The 13,364-nt window shown below is 40.6% G+C and overlaps 1 pseudogene; it reads right to left on the bottom strand.

Annotated features, from left to right (window-relative positions):
- Positions 1-8,432: 8,432 nt before the first annotated feature.
- On the bottom strand, positions 8,433-10,617 carry LOC105864276 (RNA-binding protein EWS pseudogene; annotated as a pseudogene).
- Between the last annotated feature and the right edge of the window lie 2,747 nt (positions 10,618-13,364).

The following is a 13,364-nucleotide window of genomic DNA, read 5'->3' as shown; positions in this document are numbered from 1 at the left end:
GATCCAGTTTACTAGTATTATGTCAAGGATTTTTACATTCTTATTCATAAAAGAGGTTGGCCTGTAGTCTTCTTTTTTGTTTCTGTTGCATCCTTTGCTGGTTTTGAGATTAGGGTAATGCTGGCCTCATAGAATAAGTTAGGGAGAATTCTCTCCTCCTCAGTTTTTTGAAGTAGTTTGAAAATTGATGTTAGTTCTTCTTTGTAAGTTTGGTAGAATTTGGCAGTGAAGCCATCTGGTCCTGAACTTTTCTTTGTTTGGAGACTTTATTACTGATTCAATGTTCAGGTTTTTATTTCTTCTTGGTTCTATCCTGGTATGTTGTATATGTCCAGGAATTTATCCATTTCTTCTAGGTTTTCTAGTTTGCTAGTTTGTAGTTGTTCATAATAGTCTCTGAAGATCTTTTGTATATCTGAGGTGTCATTTGCAATGTCTCCTTTTTTTTGTTTCTGATTTTGTTTATTTGGGTCTTCTCTTTTGTTTTTCTTGATTAGTCTGGCTATCAATTTATTGATTTTGTTTATCTTTTCAAAAAACCAACTTTTTATTTTGTTGATTCTTTTGTTTTTGCACTCAGTACTTATTGCAGATGTTTTGTTGATTCTTAGCATTGTTTGTGTAGTCTCTGTTTTGTTTAGTTCTAATTTGATCTTTATTATTTCTTTCCTTCTCTGAATTTTGGATTTGGTTTGTTTTTGGTTTTCTAATTCCTTGAGGTGCATTGTTAGATTGTTTATTTAGAATTTTTGTACTTTTTTGATGTAAGCATTTATTGCTACAAACTTCCCTCTTAGCACTGATTTGCTGTATTCCACAGGTTTTGGTATGGTGTGTTTTTTTTTTTTTTTTTTTTTTTTTTTTTGAGACAGAGTCTCGCTTTCTTGCCTAGGCTAGAGTGAGTGCCGTGGCATCAGCCTAGCTCACAGCAACCTCAAACTCCTGGGCTCAAGCGATCCTCCTGCCTCAGCCTCCCGAGTAGCTGGGACTACAGGCACAAGCCACCATGCCCGGCTGATTTTTATATTATATATATTAGTTGGCCAATTAATTTCTTTCTATTTTTATGGTAGAGACGGGGTCTCGCTCAGGCTGGTTTTGAACTCCTGACCTTGAGCAATCCGCCCGCCTCGGCCTCCCAGAGTGCTAGGATTACAGGCGTGAGCCACCGCGCCCGGCCTGGTATGGTGTGTTTTGATTTTCACTTGTTTCAAGAATTCTTTTTATTTCTTTGCTAATTTCTTCCTTGGCCCATTGGTCATTATGGAGTATGTTGTTTAATTTCCATGTACTTGTACAGTTTTCAATGTCTCTCTCTTTATTGATATATAGTTTTATTTCATTGTTGGCTGAGAAGATACCTGATATTATTTGATTTTTTTTAATTTGCTGTGATTTATTTTGTGTACTAATATATGGTTTATGCTGGAGAATGTTCCATGTGCTGATGAGAAGAATGTGTATTTTGTAGCTATTGGATGAAATGTTCCATAAATGCCTGTCAGGTGCATTTGGTCTAAAGTGCAGTTTAAATCCAATGTATCTTTGTTAATTTTCTTTCTAGAAGATCTATTCAATGCTGAAAGTGGGGTGTTGAAGTTTTCAACTATTACTGTATTGGGGTATATCTCTCCCTTTAGACCTACTAATATTTGCTTTATATATCTGGGTGCTAAGGTGTTGGGTGCATATATATTTAGAATTATTATATTCTCTTGCTAAGTTGACCCATTTTATGATTATATAATGATCCTGTTTGTCTCTTTCTGCTATTTTTGACTTAAAGTCACTTCTGGTTTCCATTTGCATGGAATATCTTTCTCTGTATGTGTCTTTACAAGTGAGATGAGTTTTTGTAGGCAGCATATAGGTGGACCACATTTTTTTTATCCATTTAGCCAGTCTATATTGTTTAATTGGAAAGTTTAATCTATTATTGAAGGTTATTATTGCTATATGAGGTCATATTCCTTTCATTTTATTAATTGATTTCTGATTGTTTTGTATATCCTTTGTTCCTTTCTTTTTCTCTTATTGTTTATCATTGTGGTTTAGTGGTTTTCTGTAGTGGTAACATTTGAGTCCTTTCTCTCCCTTATTTGTGTGTTTTCTCTACCAGGGAGTTGTATACTTTTGTGTGTTTTAATGATGGGATATAGCATCCTCTTGCTTCCAGTTATAAGACTTCCATAAGCATCTCTTGTGGGGCCAGTTTAGTGGTGATGAATTCCCTCAGCTTTTGCTTGTCTGGGAAAGAATTTATTTCTCCTTCATTTATGAAGGATAACTTCTGGGTGTAGTACCCCTGGCTGATAGAGTTTTTTGTTTTTTCCCCCTCTCAGCACTTTATCCTGGCCTATTCTCTCCCAGCCTGTAAGGTTTCTGCTGAGAAATCAACTGTTTGTCTGAGGGGGTTCCCTTATAAGTGACGAAATGCTTTTCTCTTGCTGGTTTTTAGAATTCTCTTTTTCTTTGACTTTTGATGATTTAACTATAATTTACTGTGGAGAAGACCTTTTTTAATTTTAACTATTTGGAGATCTCTGAGCTTCCTATATCTATCTGGATGTCTAAATATCTTCATAGACTTGAAAATTTTAGCTATTGTATCATTAAATGGGTTCTCTATCCCTTTTGTTTTTCTCTTCATCTGCTTAGACACTAAAATTTTGAATATTTGGTCACTTTATATATGGTAGTGTCCCATATATCATGTTGGCTTTATTCATTCTTTTTTAAAATTTTTATCTGTGTTATTTCTATTTTTATTTTTAATTATTATGGGTACATGTTAATTGTATATATTTATAGGGTACATGTAATGTTTTGACACAGACATACAATGTGAATTAATCAAATCAGGGTAATTGAAGTATCCATAACCTCAGACATTTATCATTTCTTTGTGGTAGGCACATTCCAGTTCTATTCTTTTAGTTATTTTAAAATGTACCCACTTGTTGATGATACTCACTTTGTTGTACTATCAAATATTGTTTGTTCTATCTAACTATATGTTTGCACCTGTTAACCATCCCCACTTTATCCTCCCCACCCCACCCCACCCCACCCCGAGCTAAACTTGCCAGCCTCTGGTAACCATTATTCTATTCTCTGTCTCCATGAGGTTGATTGTAATATTTAGCTCCCACATATAAATGAGAACATGTGAGATTTGTCTTTCTGTGTTGCTTATTTCTCTTAACATAATGTTCTCCAGTTCCATCCATGCTGTTGCAAATGGCAAGATTCATTCTTTTTGTGGCTATATAATATTCGGTTGGCATATATACTATAATTTCTTTATCCATTCATCCATTGATGGACACTTAGGTTGATTCTAAATCTTGGCTATTGTGAATAGTGCTACAATAAGCATGGGAGTGCAGATATCTTTTTAATATACTAAGTTGCTCTCCTTTGGATATATCCCCAGCAGTGGGATTGCTGGGTCATATGGTAGTTCTATTTTTAGTTTATTGAGGAAACTCCTTACTGTTCTCCGTAGTGGTTGCACTAATTTACATTTCCATGAAAAGTCTATGAGGGTTTCCTTTTTTCACATTCTCACCAGCATGAGTTATTTTCTATCTTTCTGATAAAAGCCAATTTAACTGGGGTGAGATGGTATCTCATTGTAGTTTTGATTTGCATTTTTCTGATGACTAATGATATGGAGCATTTTTTCATATACCTGTTGGTCATTTGTATGTCTTCATTTGAGAAATGTCTATTCAGATCATTTGTCCATTTTTAATAGAATTATTTGATTTTTTTCTATTGAGTTTTTGGAGCTCCTTGCATATTCTAGTTATTAATCCCTTGCCAGATAAATAGTTTGTAAATATTCTCTGTCATTCTGTGGGTTGTCTCTTCCCTTTGTTGATTGCTTCCTTTGCTGTGTAGAAGCTTTTTAGCTTGATGTGATCCCATTTGTCCAATTTTGCTTTAGAATCCTGTGCACTGGGGATATTGCTCAAGAAGTCCTTTTCCAGCCAATGTCCTGAAGCATTTCCCCAATCTTTTCTTTTAGTAGTTTTATAGTTTCAGGTCTTAGATTTAAGTCTTTAATCTATTTTGATTTGATTTTCATATATGGTGAAGGATAAACTTCTAGTTTCATTCTTCTTCATATGAATATCCCATTTTCCCAGTACCATTTATTAAAGGGACTGTCCTTTCCCCACTGTATGTTCTTGGCAACTTTATTGCAGATAAGATCGCTATGGATGTGTGGATTTATTTCTGGATTCTCTACTCTGTTCCATTGTTCTACATGTCTGTTTTTACTCTGGTATCGTATAGTTTTGGTTACTACAGCTCTGTAGGGTAATTTGAAGTCAGATAAAGGGATCCCTCCAGTCTTGTTCTCTTTGCTCAGGATGGCTTGGCTATTCTGGGTCTTTCATGGTTCCATATAAATTATAGGATTATTTTTCTATTTTTGTGAAGAATGTTATTGGTATTTTGATGGGGATTGCTTTGGGTAGCATAAACACTTTACCAATATTGATTCTTCCAACCCATTAGCATGAAATGTCTTACCATTTTTTTGTGTCCTCTTCAATTTTCTTTCATCAGTGTTTTATAGTTTGTGTTTGGAGATCTTTCACTTCTTTGGTTAAGTTTATTCCTAGGTATTTTATTTTATTTGTAGCTGTGATAAATAGGATTTTTCGTTTGTTTCTTTTTTAGATTGTTTACTGTTGGCATATAGAAATGCTACTGATTTTTGTATGTTGATTTTTTTTTTATCCTGCGACTTCACTAAATTTTTGTGGAGTCTTTAGGTTTCTCTAGATATGTGATCATATCATTGATGCAGAAAATGTTGAGCCTGCCAGGGATGCGGCCCTTTGCCGCCTCCCCATCGTTCCGCATGTCCGGGGGAGGCACGCTGCTGGGGCTAGGCCCGGAAGCCCACAGCCCCTGGACACCCACAGCCCCTGGACACCCGCTTGCCCCGGGACCCCCGCATGCCCCGGGACCCCCGCATGCCCCGGGACCCCCGCATGCCCCGGGACCCCCGCATGCCCCGGGACCCCCGCATGCCCCGGGACCCCCGCATGCCCCGGGACCCCCGCATGCCCCGGGACCCCCGCATGCCCCGGGACCCCCGCATGCCCCGGGACCCCCGCATGCCCCGGGACCCCGCATGCCCCGGGACCCCGCATGCTGGAATGCCCCAGGCCCACGTGCTGCAGCCCGTTTCTGGCTACGCTGCTTGCGTGATCCTGATTGGGTAATTTTTGAATCCCCCTGGTTTTGGTTGGATGTTAAAGCTTGTTGTTGATTGGATGTTAAAGGTTGTTGCTGATTGGATGTTAAAGCTTGTTGCTGATTGGATGTTAAAGCTTGTTGCTGATTGGATGTTAAAGGTGGTTGCTGATTGGATGTTAAAGCTTGTTGCTGATTGGATGTTAAAGCTTGTATTTGATTGGACGCTTCTTGAGCCCTACCAAGGGTATAAAAGCAGGGGCAGAAGGGCAGGAAGGAGGAGAACATTGGAAGACAGGAAGAGAGTTGTAACACTAGGTGTGCTGAGTCTGCTGTGGAAGAATAAAGGCTGTTCTCCGACTCTTCGTGTACCACTCAGTTCTTTCTCTGGTCAAATGCATAAGAGCTGTAATGCTTAGTTGTACACACTGCTGCAACATCATCAGCAAGAAAGGATAATTTGACTTCTTCCTTTCCAATTTGTATGCCCTTTATTTCTTTCTCTTATCCGATTGCTCTAGCTAGAACTTCCAATTGCTTCTCAGCCTCAAGTGTAGAACTTCCAATACTATGTTGAATAAAAGTGGTGAAAGTGGGCATCCTTGTTTTGTTCCAGATCTCAGAGGAAAGGCTTTCAGTTATTCCCCATTCAGTACATTACTAGCTATCAGCCTGTCATATATGGCTTTTATCATGTTGAGATAAGTTCGTTCTACATCTAGTTTTTGAGAGTTTTTATTGTAAAAGGATAAAGAATTTTACTGAATCTTTTTTCAGTATCAATTGAGATGATTATATGGTTTCTGTCCTTTGTTCTGTTGATATGATATATTATGTTGATTGATTTGTGCATATCGAGCTAGCCTTGCATTCCTGAGATGCATACTACTTGATCATGATGCATAATCTTTTTAATGTGTCATTGAATTCAGTTTGCTGGTATTTTGTTGAGGATTTTTGCAGCTATGTTCATCAGAGATATTGATCTATAGTGTTCTTTATTTGTTGTTGTGTCTTTGGTTTGGGTATCATGGTTATATAGGCCTCATGAGTGTGGTAGAATTCCCTCCTCTTCAATTTTTTGGAATAGTTTAAGTAGGATTAATATTATTTCTTTTTTGAACACTTGGTAGAATTCAGCAGTGAAGCCATCAGGTCCAGGACTTTTCTTTGATGGGAGACTTTTTATTACTACTTCTACCTTGTTACTTATAATTGGTTTGTTCAGTTTTGGACTTTTTCATGGTTCAATCCTGGCAGGTTGTATGCACCTGGGAATTTATCCATCTCTTCTTGGTTTTCCAATTTATTGGCATACAATTGTTCATACTAGTTTCTAACGATTCTTCTGATTTCTGCAGTGTGGTATCTGTTGTAGTGTCTCCTTTCTCATCTCTGATTTTATTTATTTGGGTCGTCTCTCTTTTTTTCTTAGTTAGTCTGGCTAATGGTGTGTCGATTTTGTTCATCTTTTTAAAAAATCAATGTTTTTTTATTGATTTTTTTTTTTTTTGAGACAGAGTCTCACTCTGTTGCCTGAGCTAGAGTACCATGGAGTCAGTCTAGCTCACAGCAACCTGAAACTCCTGGGCTCAAGTGGTCTTCCTGCCTCAGCCTCCCGAGTAGCTGGGACTACAGACATGCACTACCATGCCTGGCTAACTTTTTCTATTTTCAGTAGAGATGGGGTCTCACTCTTGCTCAGGCTAGTCTTGAACTCCTGAGCTCAAGCAATCTTCCTGCCTCAGCCTCCCAGAGTGCTAGGATTACAGGTATGAGCCACTACACCCAGCTGTTTCATTGATCTTTTGTATTTTTTTATTTCAATTTCACTTATTTCTTCTCTGATCTTTATAATTTATTTTCTTCTACTAATTTTAGATTTGGTTTCCTCTTGTTTCTCTACTTCTTTGAGATGCATCATCAGGTTATTGGAAGCTTTTCTACTTTTTTGATGTAGGCACTAATTGCTATTAACATAAACTTTTTTCTTATTACTACTTTTTCTGTATCCCATAGGTTTTGATGTTGTGTTGTCATTTTCATTTCTTTTGAGAAATTTTTAAAAGTCTTTCTTAATCTCCTCATTGACCCACTGGTCATTCAGGAGCATATTGTTTAATTTCTATGTGTTCATATAGTTTCCAATGTTCGTCTTATTATTGATTCTAGTTTTATTCCATTATGGTCAGAGAAAATACTTGGCATGATTTCAATTTTTTTAATGTTTAAAGAATTGTTTTCTAGCCTAACATGTGGTCTATCCTTGAGAATGATCCATGAGCTGAGAAGAAGACTGTGTATTCTGCAGCTGTTGGATGAAATGTTCTATAAATATCTATGAGGTCCATTTTGTCTGCACATTAAATCCAATGTTTCTTTGTTGATTTTCTCTCTGGATGATCTGTCCAGTGCTGAAAGGGGAGTGTTGAGGTCTCCAACAGTTATTGTATTGAAGTCTATCTCTCTCTTTAGCTTTGTTAATATTTGCTTTATAGATTTGGGTGCTCTAATATTGAGTGGATACATATTTAGAATTGTATCTTCTTGCTGTATTGACCCCTTTATCATTATATAATGACTTTCTTTATTTGTTTTTACAGTTTTTGCCTTGAAATCTATTTTGTCTGATGAAAATATAGCTACTCCTGCTCTTTTTTGGTTTTGATTTTCATGGAATATCTTTTTCTATCCTTTTATTTTTATTCTATGTGTGCCTTTATAGATGAAGTACATTTCTTGCAGACAATATATAGTTGGCTCTTGTCCTTTTATCCATTCAGCCACTCTGTGTCTTTTGATTGGAGAATTTAGTCCATTCACATTCAATGTTACTATTGATACGTGAGGACTTACTACTGCCATATTGTTATTTGATTTCTGGTTGTTTTGTGGCCTTCTCTTTCTTTCCTCCTCCCTTCCTGTCCTCCTTTGTTAAAATTGATTTTCTTTGGTAGTGTGTTTTAATTTCTTGCTATTTATTTTTTGTGTATCTGTTGTAGGTTTTTGCTTTAAGGTTACCATGAGGCTTTCAAAAAATATTTTGTAACCAATTATTTTAAACATGACAGCTGTGTTTACAAATAAATGAACAAATAAACAAGAAAGTGAAAATCTTAAAGAAATTCAACACTTTAACTCCCTCTGCCCCCACTCATTTTTTAAATTTTTGTTGTTTCCATCCAAATCTTTTATATTATCTCTCTCTCAAAAAGTTATTATAGTTTTTTTTTTTTTTTTTACCATTTAACTTGTTTTAATGTTTCTTCACAAATGGTGAAAAATACTAAAGTACAGACAAGGAATAATCATAATGTTGTGGCCAACATTATAAATATGGAATTATAAATTTAAAACATTTTCTGGTTTAAAAAATAAATCTGGTAGTCAATGCAGCTCTGTGGGGTCTCCGCGTCTAGTAGGGCCGGTCTCTGCGCTCCTGACGGTGCTCGCCTTTATCCATTTTTCCAGGTCCTCCACGTCCGCCTCTTCTTCCTCCCATCTATTCCATCAAAGGTCCTCCAGGGCCACCTCGTCTTCCTCCGCCAAAGCCACCTCGGTCCATGCCCCGGCCACCACGGAAGCCACCTCTGTCTCCACCATGGCCACCTCTGAACATTCCACCAGGGCCACCATGATCCATGAGGCCACCTCTTCCACCCTGCATGCCGCCAGGGCCACCTCTGCCACGATCACCACCCGGGGGCGGGAAGGGTGGCGGGAGGAAGCCTTCAGGCTTCGGGGCCTTACACTGGTTGCATTCTGTCCTCCAGGCAAAGTTCTGGTTTCCACAACCCGGATTGGGACATTGCCAGTCTCCTGCTCGGTGTTGGACATTGCCTCCTCCAGAGGGGTTCCCCCGAGAACCTCGGGGCCCCCTTGGAGGGAAACCTCCTCTATCTCCTAAACAGCCTCCCATGCGACCCATGGGGCCCCCAGGACCTCCCGGGCCTCCTGGACCTCCACGGAGTGGCGGTGGCACCCCTCTGCCCTCACGGGGTGGCATACCACCCCGCATGCTGTTCATCGGAGGCTTCTTCCGAGCAAGAGAGACTTTAAGTTTGCTCCCTTGAAAGTCTTTCCCATCAAACCACTCCACGGCAGCCTTGGAAGTTGGTGGGTCTTCATAGGACACTGTGGCGTCACCTTTGGGCTTTCCTGTTTCCTTGTCCAGGTAGATGTGGATCATGGGTTGCCCAGTTCTCTTGTTCATCTTAACAACCCCACATTGCTTAAAGAAGTCTGCCAGATCATCTAGAGTCACATTGTCATTTAATCCTTGCACATAAATTGCACTGTTGTCAGAGTCTTCATCCGGATCTACAGGTGGGCCTAGATCAAGATCTGGTCCTTCGTCCATGGGTCTACCAGGCTTATTGAAGCCACCTCACTCTCCAGCGCTGCCCATTCCACCACGTCCTCCTCCCTGCCCACCTCTGCTCATGCCTCCACGATCAAATCCCCCTCTTCCCCTGCCCCGGTTATCAGGGCCACTCATGCTCCGGTTCTCTCTTGGTCCGGAAAATCCTCCAGACTCCTGCCCATAAACACCCATGCTACTGGGGTGGTCCTGTCGGAATGAACTCTGCTGCCCGTAGCTGCTGCTCTGTTGGCTATATTGACTTGGAGCCTGGCTGTAGGATCCAGTCTGGGGGGTAACTAGTGGGAGGCTGCTGCCCATAGCTGCTTTGTTGACCATAGTTACTCTGCTGTCCATAGCTGCTCGGTTGCCCATAGGTGTTCTGCTGAGAGTAACTGCTCTGATCATAACTAGTCGGCTGTGTAGAGGAATAGCTGGTAGGAGGGTAGGATGGAGGTGCGGTGACTGGCTGCATGGGGTAGCTCCCAGGTACCTGGGGATAACTGTAGTTACTCTGGCCGTATCCTAGGCTGGGTTGGTTGTATCCCCCTGTGGTAGACTGAGGCTGACTAGTCTCAGCAGGCTTGTTACTGTCTTGAGGTCTTGTAGGTGCGGTAGCTGCCGGCTGCTGCCCATAGGCTGGGTAAGCAGGCTGAGTGCCATATGCAGACTGAGCTGCATAGGAGGCCTGGGTGGTGGTGACTGTAGCAGTGGTGGTATCATAAGCACCAGTGCCATACCCCTGGACAGGCTGGCTGTACGCCTGGGGGGCAGTTGGAGTAGTATAACCAGTGGGAGGCTGTCCATAAGAAGTCGCATAGGCGGTCTGCCCATAGGTCGCAGTGGTCTGAGCTTGGGTATAGCTGACATCAGTGGGCTGTCCATAGGTTCCATAGCTTTGTTGCCCATATGCCTGGGTGGTCTGTGCATATCCTTGAGTGGGATGGGCGGTGTAAGCGCTGTAGCCCTGCTGTGCTGCAGCTTGGCTGTAGGTACTGTAATCCGTGGACGCCATTTTCTATCCTTCCTCCTCGTTCTCTCCTATAGTTATTTTTGATAGGTTTGTCTTTTAGTCTTCCTACTCAAGATATAAGTGGTTTATATACCACAATTATAGCAATAGAGTACTCTGTATTTGTGTACTTACTGCTTCCAGTAAGTTGTATACCTTCAGATGATTTCTTATTGTTATTAATGTCTTTTTCTCTTAGATTGAAGAACTCTTTTTAGCATTTCTTGTAGGACAGATCTGGTGTTGATGAAACCCCTCAGCTTTTGTTTGTATGGGAAAATCTTTATTTCTCTTTCATATCTGAAGGATATTTTTGCAGGATGTAATTTCTAGGGTTAAAGTTTTTCTCCTTCAGCGCTATGAATATGTGATGCCACTCTCTTCTGGTCTGTATGGTTTCCACTGAGAAGTCTGCTGCCATTGCAGCTCCTTTATTTGTTACATTTTTCTTTTTTCTCACTTCCCTTATGACCTTTTGTTTATCCATGACCTTTAGGAGCTTAATTATAAAACAACTTGAGGTAGTCTTGTTTTAAAACCTGTTTGATGTTCTATGATCTTCTTTACCTGAATATTGATATTTTTCTCTAGGTCTGGAAAGTTCTTTGTTATTATTTCTTTGAATAAACTTTCTACCCCAATCTCATAGAATTGCCCTTTTGAGGCTATTTTCTAGATCTTATAGGCATGCTTAATTCTTTCTTATTCTTTGTTCTCTTCTGTGTTTTTTCAAATAACCTATCTTCGAGCTCCCTAATTGTTTCTTCTGGTTGGTCAATTCTGCTGTTTTGAGGCTCTGATGCATTTCTCAGTTTGTTAATTAAATTCTTTAGGTCCAGAATTTCTGCTTTTTTTTTTTATTTCAATCTCTTTGTTAAATTTCTCTGATAGGCATTTGAATTCCTCTTCTGCGATGTCTTGAAGTTCATTGAGTCTCTTCAGGATACTATTTTAAATTCTTTGTCTGAAAGGTCACATACCTTCATCACTCCAGTATTGGTCACTGGTAACTTATTTAGTTCTTTTGGTGAGGTCATACTTTCCTGGGTGTTCTTGATGTTTGTGGATGTTCATCAATATCTGGACATTGAAGAGTTAGGTATTTATTTTAATCTTCACAGTCTGGGCTTATTTGAACCCATCTTTCTTGAGAAGTCTTCCCAGATATTCAAAGGGAATTGAGTGCTGTAGTCTAATAAGTCTTTGGTCACTGCAGCCATATCAGTACTGGGGGTGCCCCAAGTCCTGTAATGTTGTGACCATTGCAGACTTCTTGGGGTACCACCTTGGTGGCTTTGGGTAAGATACAGGAGAATCCCCAGGATTACCAGGCAATGTCTCTCACTCTCTTTTCTTATTCTCTGCACTGGGCTGCTGGAGTTGGGGAAGAGTGAAGTGGGCATTCCTGTTTGGCACACCACCACTAGGTCATACCTGAAACCAGCCCAGTCTCACCCATAGCCCGTGGTGACTGTTCACCTGGCTATCTGTGATGTTTATTCAGAGCACATGGGCTCTTTAATCAATAAGTGGTGAATCCTGCCAGGTCTGAGTACTTCCCCTCAGGGCAACATGTTTTCTTCTGGCCCAGGGTAGGTCCAGAAATGCCTTCCAGGATCTAAGTCCTGGATTCAGGGGCCTCAGGAGTACACTCAGTACTTTATTTTACTGTGACTGAGCTGGTACCCAAGTTGCAAACGAAATTCTGAATTCTTCCCTTTTCTTTCACCAAGTGGGAGAAGACTCTCCCTGAGCTGCACTGCTTGGAGTTGGGGGAGGGGGTGACACAGGCACTGGCTTGGCCACCACCGCTGGTGTCTCACTGGGTCACTTGCACCGCAAGTCCAATAGCTCTGAGCCAGCACAATTGCAGGAATTGCCCCCAAAACTGCAACCTTTGTGGCCTGACAGCCTTATGAATTCAGCCCAGGCCCTAAGCTGGTTATTTTCAGCAGGTGGTGGTAGGCTACCTGGAACTTGGGTTTCAGGGCAGAGGATTTCCCTCTGGCTGGGCTGGATTTAATGCTCCCTCGATGGGCACCAGCAGAATTCTGCCCTGTTCTTTCTCCTATTCAAGGATAGCTCTTCAATGAAAAGTCCCACGACCACCTCACTCTCCCTACTCGAGGCACACAGATTCTCTCTCCACTCAGTGTGCTGGTGCGGTACTGCCAGGGGATGGCGAAGAAGTTCCTGGTACTGCAAAACAATTACAATAGTGACATCAGAAATCACTGATTTGCAGATTACCCTAACAGATGTGACAATAATGAAAAATTTTGAAATATTGTGAAAATTACCAAAATGGGACATAGAGACATGAAGTGAGCACATGCTTTTGGAAAAGTGACATTGATAGACTTGCTCAATGTAAGGTTGCCACAACCTACAATTTGTAAAAAATGCAGTATCTGCAAAGTACAGTAAAGCAAAGCACCATGAAACAAGGTATGCCCATACAAAATTCAGTCTTGGCAGCATAGATGCATTTTGATGATGGAGGGCTTGCTTGGGGAAGTTTAACACAGTTTGCTTCCCTGACATCCCAGCAAGAAGCATGATCATGAGTGCCCCTGCAGAAAGGGAAGAGAGCTAGAGGAGACAGTGCTAAGGAATTCAGCCCCAAAGACCAACTTCACCTTACTTAGTCCCGCCTTGGGTCTTGAGGGAAGTAACAAATGTGATAAGTTTCTACTGAGGAAAGAACCTCTGGGTTGGTAGTCTTTGCTTGCCAGTGACATTCTAGATGAAAACTTTGAATAAGTCCTTGTCTTC

Source organism: Microcebus murinus, chromosome 13 (genome assembly GCF_040939455.1).
Source record: "Microcebus murinus isolate Inina chromosome 13, M.murinus_Inina_mat1.0, whole genome shotgun sequence".
In the NCBI taxonomy this organism is placed as follows: domain Eukaryota; kingdom Metazoa; phylum Chordata; class Mammalia; order Primates; family Cheirogaleidae; genus Microcebus; species Microcebus murinus.
This window is presented reverse-complemented; position numbering and strand designations above follow the sequence as displayed.